The sequence below is a fragment of the Chenopodium album genome, chromosome 3 (genome assembly GCF_948465745.1).
Source record: "Chenopodium album chromosome 3, dcCheAlbu1.1, whole genome shotgun sequence".
In the NCBI taxonomy this organism is placed as follows: Eukaryota; Viridiplantae; Streptophyta; class Magnoliopsida; order Caryophyllales; family Amaranthaceae; genus Chenopodium; species Chenopodium album.
The window spans coordinates 42603820-42618945 of NC_137836.1; positions in this window are offsets into that span (position 1 = coordinate 42603820).

The window sequence follows — 15126 nt, forward strand, 5'->3', positions numbered from 1 at the left end:
ATAGCAATTATGTTGTCAATAATCCATAATAATTATGTTGTAAATAATCTTGTTTATGAAATTTTGTTGATAGCACATTACTACGTGGTATCCTTTCGTTCCTGAAAGAGTGTTACGTTTACCGTCTTTGGTAATCCCTTTGAATGATTATGTTTCAATTATTTCATAAATAATTATTTATTCTATTACACATTTCCCTCATACATATATATACGCATCTTTTTTACTTTATCAAAACATTGACATATGTCCAATGCAACTATTTTTATTTGCAAAAATATTTACCTAGTATTAATGCATTCATATTTTTAGAGTTAATTAGCTTTTGATCTGGACGATGTTTCGGATCTTTATAATACGAATTATAACTTTGCAATATTCAATACTAGGTTAGGTCCCGTGCCATTCATAGTAACTTTGAATAACTATTCTTTAATTAATATTATATTTAGTTTTTTTAAAAAATAATTCTGACTAAGTTACTAATTCGTAAAATAAATTTATTAAGAAAGAGTCTATTGTTAGTAAAGTATATTTCATCAACAAATTTATATCATTTTGTTCTTGTAACTAAATGAATATCTTTAAAATATATATTTAACCTGTAAATTTATGTCACAAATTATGTACAAATTTTGAATTTTTTTATTTACTTAAGTTTATGGTATCAATATATATTGTGGAAGGATACATTAAATCTTTTCTATTATTTTGTTTATGTACTTCGTATAATATTTGTTTCCTAAATAGATATTAAAAATAAAAAAAGACTAAGAGACACACCAAAAATGACACGTTTATTGAAAATAAATAATAATAAAAAAAAACTAAGGGACTCACCATAAAATGACATGTGTCATTTTGGGTGTGTCTTTTAATATATAGTAATTGATTGATTTTATGATATATTTAAAATATAATAGTTTGATACTATAACAATAACAAATATAAACCAAACTTTATAGAAATATTTCATATATGCTTAATTAAATAATGAACTATAAGGAATAACTTGTAATACTTGTATTGGAAAATAAATTAATCCAATTAATTAATGCATAATTGTAAGACAATTATTATAAGAGTAATTGAATAGACACACAAATAATATAGTTTAATTGAAAGATTTTATGGGTTTTTTTCATGTCATTACTTATGTGGCGCCTAGTCATAATGAGGAAAGGTGTCACATGCCAATATCATGTTATTTCTTTGAGTTTGAACAATATGATAGATTTAATGTCTTGATAATTGATATATGTGACATCTAATAATTGTTTTCCATTATTTTATTTTCCTTATTAATGGTTTAAAATTACCAAACATAACCCTCTTTCAACCCGTGAACAAAGGGAGTATATTTTTCCATCATCAATCATCAGTAATCATCAATTTATAACTAATACTAAAATAACAAACGCTGACATCATTATTCCTTTTTCTCTAAGTTGTACGTGTCAGATTCTCCTTCAATTTTTCCTACCTTAACTCTTTTTTTTTTTAATTTTATTTTTTTTTGAAAAAGCTAGATATTGATGCAAAGATTAATTATTTTATACAATACTTAATTTAAGGTACATATATATAGCTAACTTTAATTAAACCACATATTAACACTATATATATATGTGATTACTCCATCTAGTTACAAAGTCCACTAAAGTTTGTTTTAGACATGAATTTACTTTTGTTTATATTATTTTAATTTAATTTTGTTTAAAAATGTGATTACTCTTTCTAATGACAAATATTATTTTATTTCGCTAAAAAAAAAATTATTTTGTTGTAACGAACATAGCTAATGTTTGTTACAAATTTAGTATTTAATTTGAAACCAGTAAAAATTGTTGGTAACATATACGACTTTACAAATAACATTTCTTTACTAGTCAAAGCATTTACATATATATTTTTTAATGATAATATGACTTCAAAATGTACACAATTATAAATTCTTTATATTATATCCATGCATCTCACGCGAACTAATCTAGTAATCAATAATCATCAATAAATATATACTAAAAACACATTATAATGACACGTGTCATCTATTGGTGTGTCCTTAGTATTTTTTTCTCTTTGCTGAATAAAATTTTATTAAAGAAACAAATTTTTTATTCAAAATAATTCCCTAACCTTATACAATATAAATACATAAAAAAAAAAAGGAAATTTTGTAAGAAACCACCCGTAAAAAACACATTTTTGTCAAAAACCACCCGGAAAAAAATTAGTTGTCCGTGACCACCAATTTAAAAAAATTTGTTGTCAAACGCCACTAGAGTCTATATTCCGGCATTAAATCTCAACTCCGGCGTTGATCACAGCCTAGTGACTCCCTCCCTGCCTTTTTTCCTCCTCGAAATTTTGGGAGTTCCCTCCATTATCTCTCTCCTCTCTCTCTTCTCTCTCTCTCAAGACAAAATCTTTAATTCCCATAATCTTTCATTCCCGAATCAATGACCATCGAAAATGATTGCAAATTTCAACAACAGATAGCAAAATCAACAACAAAAAAAGAAAAAAAAAAACAATTCAACAAATTGGGCAATCAACATAAAATTAGTAGCAAATTAAATACAAGAAAACAACGAATTAATATAAAATTACATATAAAAATAATGAAGGAAAATTAGAGATACCCAGATGAAATTAAAGAGAAAAAATGAGAGAAAAAAAAAACCCATACAGGGGAATTTTTGCAGCAAAGGAGAAACGACTTCTCGAAGAACCCAAGAAATAACAAGAGAAGCACCAAAGAGTTAACAGACCACAATAAGCAATCACGAATTCACTGTTTCATCTACTAGCAATTACTCGATTCACCTTCGCAATTAAAGAGGATGTCCAATCTTTTTGTAATTTCCAGAGGGATTAATGGTTGGAAGAGAGAGATAATGGAAGGAACTCCAGAAATTTCGAGGAGGATAAAAAGGCAGGGAGGGAGTCATTAAAAGTCACGTGCAATGCACGTGGCTGTGGTAAACGCCGGAGTTGAGATTCAATGCCGGAATATAGACTCTAGTGGCGTTTGACAACAATTTAATTTAAATGGGTGGTCACAGACAACAAAATTTTTTTCAAGTGGTTTTTGACAAAAAATGTGTTTTTTACGGGTGGTTTTTGACAAAATTTCAAAAAAAAAAAAAAAATAGCATATCTTTAACACAAATAATTACATAGCTATAAAAAATTTATTACCATAATTTTTATCATATTCTATAGTACATCATTTTTGTAGAATTTTTTATGTTTATAACATCTAATTATAATGGTAGTATAATAATGATTATTGAAAATTATTGTGCATGGCACGAGAACTAAACAAGTATATCTTAAACAAAAAATCAATTATATCTTCAATAACTTCACTTTTGTCTTTAGAAAAAAAAACTTTGAACATTGACTTATAACTCTAAAACCATTCAAAAAGCTATAAATTAACTCAATTTCTCAAAATCATTCAATAACTACCTTAAATCAGATAAACAATTTATCAAAAAAGGACTTTATAATTTGTGAGATCTAATTTATTACCACCTAATATCTTATCGCTCACTATTGTCTTGTAGTTTGTTTGTTGTTTCCTCTTTTGATTTTTCCCATCGATGGAGTTTTAGAAGGTTACCCTTAAATGCATGTTATAAACAAAAAAGGACTTTATAATTTGTTGTTTCCTCACTTTAACTTAGTTTTGCATTTTCAATCTATTACTTTGAAAAATACCAATCTTTACACTGTTTCTTAAAATGAAATGTTTGGGGCCTTTAAAATACAAATTTTAAGGCCCATAGTATGTCAATGGTATCTTCCTTAGAGAATAGATCAATGGTACCCACAGTTAAGGATAATGATGAATAACAAATCCAAGGACAGGCCTACCCAGGCCATGACCCGCCCTATGCCTAGAAAAACTAGGTATGTATAATAAATTCTTGTTAGATTTTACATAGAATACACTTAGCTGAGATGGTTTCTAGCCCTTTAGTGTCTATTTTGGTAATGTAGGTGGTGGGTTCTAATCGTAAAATTAGCAATTTTGTATCTTTGTCCTATATTTTTACTATATTCTTCTTTTTCTTAAATAACATTTCATTACTTTATATTTTGTACGACCTGCCCTATATATAAATCCTAGATCTGTCCTTGTATTAAATCACTAAAATGTGTGATTCATTTTGTGTTGTTAAGCCTTGACCGCTTTGTTTTCCTTCCCCATTTACGTATTGTTATAGGATGTTGGTGTACGTCCTTTTCAGCTCGTTTATATGTATGCTAATTTTTGTGTGCTCGTTGTCTTCTTATGTATTCTCTAAGTTTAATGGAAAGACGTTGGATCAATTAATGAAATGTTGTATTCCTTAACAAGATCTAGCTCGGAAGATGGACTTTAGTTTAATTTATTCTCGTTGTAACAAAAGAGCTAGTAAGGCTCGTAGTTTGTAATACTTTAATTTCATTTATATATATTTAAACCTTTGTAAACAAAAAAAAGTTTGTAAAAACTAAATTTAAAAGTAATTAAATTGGTGAAGGTGAAATTTAGGGAAAGCATGATGAAGAATTGTGGAATAAAAAGGAAAAATGAACCATTATTAGATGGGCCTAATTAACGAATTTAATTATGTAATTTGTTAAGGAGGTGAAAAAAATGTAGAGTTAAAATTTTAGTGGATGGTATTATTGTCGGGTGATAAAACACATTTTTTTTTAAAGCTGGTATAAAAATAAAAAAAATCCAAATAAAAAACCAACTTCATTTCTTCCGATCACTAGTCCCTGTAGGCTCCGGTATATTGCAGAATACAACCATTTTGTAGGAAAGAGCATAATATACAAAAGTAATGAACATATAACTATAGTGAAAATAACATACTATTAAAATGTAATGAACATATATCTAGAGTGAAAAGAACATACTATTAAAATGTAATTGTAGACACCTATTTGTGTCTCCCCAAAACCAAACCCGGTGATGAGTGCCTTTCACGTCGAATCATAATCGAATGAAACGAAAGTGTGGAAAGGTCTAGTGTTGCGGAAAGTTTTATTTCTTTTCTTTTCTCCCTGTTTTGGAAAACTTTATTTTAAGAAAACAGCCAATCCAGTTTGTTTGGTCCATGATATGGGTCCAATAGTGGTGTAATTGGATGGGGCTTGCAAAGGCCTTTCCAACGATATATTATAAGCCCAATTCCGATGAATATTGAGGAAGTTATGGCCAATTTACTAAACTGGGCCCGGTTTGAGCTTTATGTACGGCCCAATGATCTAGGGGAGGGCCTAATATGATTTATCATTCCTAATGAAATTAGGAATGGTTTTAGTCTTCTAGAATATTCTAGAAGGTTCTTTTCATTCCTAATTCAATTAGGACATTTCAGAGTTTTAATCAAAATCAAATAGCATTTTCGAAGAAATTATATTATTTTATCTTCCAGTACGGGAAATTTATCAGATTTTCGAAAACGCGTTGAAATCCAGTTTGGCGTCCAACCCCAGGCCTTGGCGCCTGGAACCAGGCTTGGCGCCTAGAACCAGGCTTGGCGCCAGACGCTAGCCATTGGCGCCTGGCGCTAGCCACTGGTGTCTGGCGCCAGCTAGCCAGGGTTGGCGCCAATACTGTTTTGTGATCTTCAGACTCTGTTTTGTTAAATTATCTTTTTTGGCTGATTTTCTCTATAAATATCGTATTCAAAACTCCGTTTTCATACACCAACTCTCTTCATCTACATCTTTCATTCACCAATTCTCTCAACAATCAAGTATTCTTTAGCATTCAATTCTTTCTTGCTTTTTCATACAAAATTCCGCATTCGCAAGATCTAGAAACACCTAGCCATATTCGAAGTTGCCTTCGCCCTAGACGTGAAAGGTTTAATTTCTGAGGGTTTGGTCCTAAATCTCTATTTCTATTATTTAATTTAATTGTTTTGTTTATTATTTTCCTTGAAGTTACTAACGTGTGTATTTTGTAATTAGAAAGAGGTACGAGGCATCCAAGTAAGTACTTTTATTGATTTTATGATGTAGATTTCATGTTTATATTGTTATTATGATATTCCTAGTATCATGTCTAGGGTAATTTTAATATTAAATATGATTGCTATGATGCCTTTTATTCTCTTCCTAATATTTATGATTGTTAGTATCATGTTAGGGTTAAAGATTTGATTTTTATTGCTTAGTGACATGTTAGGGTTTGTTATTAATCTGGTTAGTATCATGCCTAGGATCTTACTTTTATTATGCTTTAACATGAATATTATTTATTATTATGTTGCTTGGTACATTATTTTTATTGTTATTGCTTGATCACCTTTTATTGCATGTTAAAGGGAATTTGTACTTATAATCACGCTTAATAAGATAATTAATAATCTTGTTAGGGTTAATATGATTATAATTCAAGTGATCGCCAATAATAGTTTATTTGTGCATTAATATTCAACCAACATAGATTAAACAGGTTTAGGGTTAATCCTATTGATTGCATGTTAATTAGAAAGCGCACATGAATACGAGCAGAATAAAGTAGAGGCCTATTATAAGGGCAGGTTCAATCTCTTTTAGGTTGGATTTGTACCTTCATCCCCGAACCCTTATTTGGTTCATGACCTTATGGAGTTGACGATCTCTTGGATCGTTAAGGGGTGTAACCTTCACCTCGTGGACGGTTTACAAGTTCCTTAAAAAACTTGTTGGCGACTCTTTTGCTCTATCTTCTTCCCTTTTGGACGCCACCGTACTTTAGTGTATGATCTCAGTGGGGTTCGAGCTAGTGGGATTTAAGGCTTGAAATTATTCCCTACAGTTTTTGGCGACTCCACTGGGGAGGATTTCTATTTTAATTCCTGAATTTGTTTCGGCAATGATTTAGGATGAGTGGATGAGACTCGAAAAGTTCTAAGTATTTCATGTGCGTAATTTTGATTAACATTATTGTCATATGCATAAAAAGGTTTTCATTGGAAAGACCATCCGTAATGTGTAAAAAACATAGGATTTTACACGTAGGAAATTTGAGAAATGTCTTTCACAACTAGGACTGAAATAACACCGCGCGGAACTGGAAGATTTTATCGAGCACAGAAAGCTGCTGAGGCATGTGGGAAGTAGCGTCAGGGGCCAGAGCTTGGCGCCACACTTTTAGCCGTAGCGCCAGACGCCAGTATTGGCGCCAGGCGCTACAGTTAAAAGTTGGCGCCAGTCTCTGTTTGCTGGCGCCAATTTCCCCCAATACCGAGCCAGAAATATGCGTTCTAATTTCGACCGGTTTTTCGTATTGTTTGCTCGATCCTACTTCCTGATTGAATTTTTTCTCACTTTTCTGAAACCCATATGTGTTCTACATATGGACATAACCCTCTGGGAATTCATGCTCCATCTACCCGATTGAACGCTCCTGGCAACAAAGGGTACATCCGAGATGTTGAATTCACCAAACCATGGAAGCGAGTTTTTTCTAAAACTCGCGGTGTCCCATCCACACGCGCCAACCCTTCACGGTTAGGCTTCCGCGCGGTGCATCCGGACAATTAACCATGGACCCTATTTGACTAAACCATATCCCAAACTTTAGAGAACTAGAGCCATGGTTAGGTTGCAAACTCATTGCATCATATTGTGCCTACTTGACTAATTGTGCATTATTTGTTGTGCATATATATTCTATGTTTCTCTTAACCGTTTGTTGATTTTTGTTGAGACTAAAATTAATGACTTAAAGAACTTTGCCTAATTAATTAATTAATTAATTAATTTGAGTCAATAAAGTTTTTTTTTTAATCAAAATTGACCTAGTACGACTTTAGGCATACCCCAGTTGACTAATAATACCGAAAACAGTCCCAGACCAAAGCTCCAATATTGGCGCCAAAGTCTGAGCTGTAGCGCCACATTGTAGTGTGTAGCGCCAGACATTTACTTAATTGTCTGGCGCCAATCACCATAATGCGACGCCAGTCCTGTCGCTTGGCCGACAGTTCGGATTATTTGTCGAGTCATCACCTAATGTCTAATTAATCAGTTTTCTGTTTAATTCGGTTAATTTTGCTGACAATAATGCTTAATTGAATCAATGATCGAGTTTAGGCACTAAGTCCCATGGTCTTACACACGAGTCTCAACATGTCACCTACACTCACTAGTCTTAGCACACACTTTGAGTACACATCACCATGGCCATGTCTCAGGTTCATGCATGAGTCGGTCTTTCCGTCATTTGAGTTGAGAGTACATTCTACTCCTAAGTCTTCATATCCCTCCATCTAAATCTTCTTCACATTCCATTCCAATTTTTCTTCACTTCCTCCATCCATTGCATGTTGAATAAAGTTTGAGTCAAATAATTAACAATAAGTATCCCCAAATTCCTTTCCCACAGTACTTGGTCGAGGAGAGAAGGGCGATTAATCAAGGACAACCTCTTTATTCAAGTCTCGCTTTTTGATAAACCGATTCGTCAAAAGAGGAAGGCTAAGAAGATAATGGCAACTCGAGAAGAAGTCAATGATCTTAAGAACCAATTGGCTACTGTGACTGAGACACTGAATCTTCTCGCACTCAAGGTGGATGATCCCGTGAAGCAACAACAAATGAACCTCATGCAAGAAAGTTTGAGGAAGCTATCTAATGACTATAAATTTCAGGGCATGAGTTCACAAGGGGTCTCGCTGGACAAGGAACTTCTTCCGCATAAGTTCAACGCCACTGACATCCCTAAATTCAAGGCAACAGATAACCCTTACTTCCATTTAAGAGCTTTTGAAACTATAATGAGCATTAAGGGTATCGATAAGAAAGTCTTCCCCTCTCTGTTCCCACTATCTCTCGAAACCGTTTGTCAACAATGGTTCTTTTCTCTCGAGAAAGAAAAAACCTCTTCTAGGGAGTTGATAACAAAAGCTTTCATAGATAGATATAAGTGCAACATCCAAGACGAAACAGACCACAGACAACTTGAGATGTTAAAAAAAAAGGAAAACGAAGGGTTCACTTCTTTCTTCAATAAATGGAGGGAAACTTCCGCTAATATGGTCAAGGCTCCTACCGAAAAAGAATCTGTGAGGATGTTTATCAAGAATCTCCAAGGGAAGTATTCAAAGCACTTAAAGTTCCAACATAACTTGAATACTTTCAAAGCTGTTTATAATATAGGCATTGACATTGAAGATGACCTTCTGAAAGATAATAGTACAAGAGGAAAGAAGAGCGACCATCCTTCTTCTTCCTCTAATGAGGTACATGCTACAAACGCCTCTAAACCACGAATCCAAAGATCAAAAAGGGTGTTCACTCCACTTGGTATAAGTTATGAAACGGCTTTCGAGAAGCTACATCACAAAGGACTAGTCATGCCCATAGGGCCCATCAAAGATCAGGTTCCAGAAGCTAGGCCACCTAAGTGGGATCCTAATAAGCATTGCAAATATCATCAAGGAAAGGGTCACGACACCGAGGAGTGTTGGAAACTCAAAGAAGCTATTCAAGATCTGATCGATGACAATGAAACTTTCGAGATTCTAGCCATCGAAGATGACCAAGCATCCTTTGATCCATCACTTCTTATCACACCCGTAGGAGAGCCTATGATCGAGACAACTTATATGACCTCTCTCGATGAAGTGGCCATAATTGAGGAGGATGAAAGTCTTTTCTTAGATAATACCAAGGAAGAATCGTCAAGTCTAAAAGAGGAAATTCGAAAACAGCAAGATGTCATTGCCATGGTCTTGAATGTGGTAGAAGGATTAGCAAATCGGGTGATGACCATCGAACAAAATTCTCGCCAAGAGTTTAATGAAGAACTCAATGCTCCTAAGCCACAAGCAAAATGGACCATTGAAGAATACACACCAATAAGAATGACTTACAATGAAGCTTTCGACTGTCTTCACAATCAAGGATCTAAAAGGAAACCCAGGCGAGAGTTCACACCCATTGGAATGACTTACGATGCTGCTTTCAATCGTCTCTATGATCGAGGATTAATCAAACCTATTGGCCCTACCAAGAATCCAACACCAGAAAATCGATCTTCGAGATGGAATCCAAACTCCTATTGCAAGTACCATCGAGGGCGCGGTCATACTACTGATGAATGCTACAGGTTTCAAAACCTTATTCAAGATCTCATAGAGGCAAATAAGATCCCATCGCCTCTAGCTAGCGAGAAGACTGGATGATGTCGGAGCAAACAACACAAGACAAGAGGCGAGCTTCAATGACAAGATTTCATGACCTCTTTTTCTATTTCTTTTTCATTTTACCCCTTCCCCAATAAGTCTAGCATAGGCACCTTTTATTTTCTAGATTTTTCCTTTTTCCCTTTTTAATAAAATGAGCATTTATATCCTTGTATATGATCATTTCATTATATTGCATCAAATATAATAAATAAAAAAAATAAAAAAAAAACCATGTCGAATTAAGCACAAGGTATACTAATAATTTGAGGCACCCCTTGTAGCCACATCATATCTCCTTTCGCCCTTCAATTATACAATCCTTTCTTCATAAACCACTTTGAGCTTCGTCTAACGATAGACCCTTCTTTTTTCAACCTACATCTACCTAACCTTGGGATGGGATGGTGTGTAACTTATGCAATTCTAAAGAAACCTTGAGCAAATTCAAAAGAAAGCAATAGCAAAAAATAAGCAATAATAAAAAAAACGAAAACAAGTGTACAAAAGGGCAAGTGTTCCAATGTCTTTGATATGAAAATATCTTCGATAAGAACACGTCTCAGATTGCGTCTCTTATCGAGTGCTCGGTACCGTGCCTGAGAAACATGAATTCCAAGTGAGTGATAGACCGCATGATCGGGATTGCCCACACTTGTAAAAATAAAATAAATGCTAAAGCAAAAAGAGCTAAAAAAGAGTAGAAACTCAAGCATAAAATTATAAAGATTCAAAAGCAAGGTTGCACACCTTGGGGGCTTATCTAGGGTCTTGAGCCTTTATCCCCTTCTTCTTCAAACCTTTAGCCTAACCACGTTACAACCCTTAAAAAGACCTTTTTGAGGTATACACACTTGTGCGAGGTTTGGCTAGAGCTACGTTCGGCCTGATTCCTAACGGATACGTAGGCAACCTCACATCGAGGTGCGGCCGTAATAAACATGCATTCATATTCACATTCACACACTTACACCATGATCATATCAAGGGATCTCCAATGCTCATCCCTATTCATTTAGAGCTAGACTTGGGGGCTTGATCCCTACATCATTAGCTTACCTAGCTTAAGAGTCACCACCATTTGACTCTTTTAATAAATAATATCTTTTCACACACTTAGCTCTTGCGGCCTAACTTTAGTGTCACTATCACACACATCACGCATACATGACCAAATATATTTCCCTTAGGAACCCTTTGTCATGGGATCTTAACATAACGATGAAGCATGCCTTGTCACATCACTCATCACTCATAATTGTCATTACATAGAAGTATGAAGTGCTTAGCCTCCGTGCCTAAGATACCCAAATACTTTCATCATTGAGTCAACCATTGAGATAGCCTAGGATGGATTAATCCTTGAACCTTGAGAGATAGTATCAAACAATATTTGACTAAGCTCATTCAACATGCATCTTCAAACTTCGATTCTTTTTCGCGTCTTTCTTTTTCGGGAGAAAGTCGGTACCCTCCACAAAATTCACGGAAAATTTTTGCTTTTTTGCATTTTTCGAGTCGCACAATCACATTACAATGCACACACGATTCATGTACACATTGAGTCATGTCATGTCATATCACTTTGATTTGAGTCTAACACATGTGTCATTTCACTTTGAGTCGAGTCAACCTCGACTCAGTCGATCAACGAGTCAAGTTTATACCTTGAGTCGTGTCAAGTTATTGAGTCAAGTAACATTAAACCTTAGGTCAACCCTAAGATGGCTAAAGAAATTGGCAAAGTTCTATAGTCAAAAATAAATACAGGTGCAGCAGAACAGGGAAGACCCTACTCTAGCGCCTGGCGCCAGAAATATTTCAGCAACGACAGAGCTCGAAGCCTCTCAGAAAGGTGATTTCAACTTCATACAACAATTTCGGGTTCCTTGGTACGCTAGTTAGCCCCTATAAGCAATTTGACATGATTAAGTAGTCAGTTTGATTACAATCACAATAAGGGGTCGACCTGATGAAAGATCGTCTCGCTTAGCTTAAAGCGCCTAAGATATGGCTCATTACGGAAACACCGACATACTGGTTTTAGCGAAAGCAAAGTTCAGGCGAGCTTTAGAAATCGACAAACGTTGGTCTTCGGAAATTTTTCTTCAGAACATTATCGCAACAAACATTCACGCACCGAAGCTCTATTGTTCAGAGACGCGTGAACATTTCCATCAAAAGCTCTTTTGCTCTAGAGACGCGTGGGCATATCAATCAAGCTCTTTTGTTCAGAGACGCGTGGACAATCCTTTTCAAGCTCTTTTGCTCAGAGACGCGTGGGCATCCTATTATCAAGCTCTTCGTTCAGAGGCGCGTGAACATATCAAGAAGAAGCTCTTTGTTCAGAGACGAGTGAACATCGAAACAGCAAGGTGGCGTTCCCTGGATTATGGAGAGTTGTCACAAACAGCTGAAGATTGTTTCAAGAGAAGCAATCTTCGATAGTATTCCCTTGGACGCGGAATATTATCAATGCGGATGAGGATTGTTTCGAGAGAAATAATCTTCGATAATGTTCCCTAGGATGTGGAATATTATCATAGTGGAGAGGATAGTTTCAGGCGAAGCAATCTTCTAATTTGGAAGCAGTTACGGGCGTAGCGGTTTTCAAGCGGGATGGCATTCTCTAGCTTGTAGGAGGTCATCAAAACAGTAAAGCAGCAACAATCGGTTACTTTCAGAGACGTGTGCTCGACGGTGCAAGATACGCGTTTCTTAACTCTTTTATCTGTTTAACTAATGCTAGTTTTGCAGGTATCGGCGTTATAAGATTGATTTAGGATCGCAGAACGTTCTGAATCATTCTCCTTCCCTATCGTTACTTTGACTTTCGTTTTCGAAACTTGCGTTTCTCCAAACTCAGTCAAAGTGGGGGCTTCTGTAGACACCCATTTGTGTCTCCCTAGAACCAAACCCGGTGATGAATGCCTTTCACGTCGAATCATAATCGAATGAAACGAAAGTGTGGAAAGGTCTAGTGTTGCGGAAAGTTTTATTTCTTTTCTTTTCTCCCTGTTTTGGAAAACTTTATTTTAAGAAAACAACCAATCCAGTTTTTTTGGTCCATGATATGGGTCCAATAGTGGTGTAGTTGGATGGGGCTTGCAAAGGCCTTTCCAACGATATATTATAAGCCCAATTCCGATGAATATTGAGGAAGTTATGGCCAATTTACTAAACTGGGCCCGGTTTGAGCTTTATGTACGGCCCAATGATCTAGGGGAGGGCCTAATATGATTTATCATTCCTAATGAAATTAGGAATGGTTTTAGTCTTCTAGAATATTCTAGAAGGTTCTTTTCATTCCTAATTCAATTAGGACTTTTCAGAGTTTTAATCAAAATCAAATAGCATTTTCGAAGAAATTATATTATTTTATCTTCCAGTACGGGAAATTTATCAGATTTTCGAAAACGCGTTGAAATCCAGTTTGGCGTCCAACCCCAGGCCTTGGCGCCTGGAACCAGGCTTGGAGCCTGGAACCAGGCTTGGCGCCAGACGCTAGCCATTGGCGCCAAGCGCTAGCCACTGGTGCCTGGCGCCAGCTAGCCAGGGTTGGCGCCAATACTGTTTTGTGATCTTCAGACTCTGTTTTGTTAAATTATCTTTTTTGGCTGATTTTCTCTATAAATATCGTATTCAAAACTCCGTTTTCATACACCAACTCTCTTCATCTACATCTTTCATTCACCAATTCTCTTAACAATCAAGTATTCTTTAGCATTCAATTCTTTCTTGCTTTTTCATACAAAATTCCGCATTCGCAAGATCTAGAAACACCTAGCCATATTCGAAGTTGCCTTCGCCCTAGACGTGAAAGGTTTAATTTCTGAGGGTTTGGTCCTAAATCTCTATTTCAATTATTTAATTTAATTGTTTTGTTTATTATTTTCCTTGAAGTTACTAACGTGTGTATTTTGTAATTAGAAAGAGGTACGAGGCATCCAAGTAAGTACTTTTATTGATTTTATGATGTAGATTTCATGTTTATATTGTTATTATGATATTCCTAGTATCATGTCTAGGGTAATTTTAATATTAAATATGATTGCTATGATGCCTTTTATTCTCTTCCTAATATTTATGATTGTTAGTATCATGTTAGGGTTAAAGATTTGATTTTTATTGCTTAGTGACATGTTAGGGTTTGTTATTAATCTGGTTAGTATCATGCCTAGGATCTTACTTTTATTATGCTTTAACATGAATATTATTTATTATTATGTTGCTTGGTACATTATTTTTATTGTTATTGCTTGATCACCTTTTATTGCATGTTAAAGGGAATTTGTACTTATAATCACGCTTAATAAGATAATTAATAATTTTGTTAGGGTTAATATGATTATAATTCAAGTGATCGCCAATAATAGTTTATTTGTGCATTAATATTCAACCAACATAGATTAAACAGGTTTAGGGTTAATCCTATTGATTGCATGTTAATTAGAAAGCGCACATGAATACGAGCAGAATAAAGTAGAGGCCTATTATAAGGGCAGGTTCAATCTCTTTTAGGTTGGATTTGTACCTTCATCCCCGAACCCTTATTTGGTTCATGACCTTATGGAGTTGACGATCTCTTGGATCGTTAAGGGGTGTAACCTTCACCTCGTGGACGGTTTACAAGTTCCTTAAAAAACTTGTTGGCGACTCTTTTGCTCTATCTTCTTCCCTTTTGGACGCCACCGTACTTTAGTGTATGATCTCAGTGGGGTTCGAGCTAGTGGGATTTAAGGCTTGAAATTATTCCCTACAGTATTGAACATATAACTAGAGTGAAAAGAACTTATTTCCATCAAATAAGAGTGAAAAGAATATATGTCTATGTTATTTGATTACCATTGTAATGTAATTTTATTTGTGACATAATGTTCATTGCTTAATGTGAAGTGGTTTTTTTGAATTTTGTCTTCAAATTATGGTGGGTACA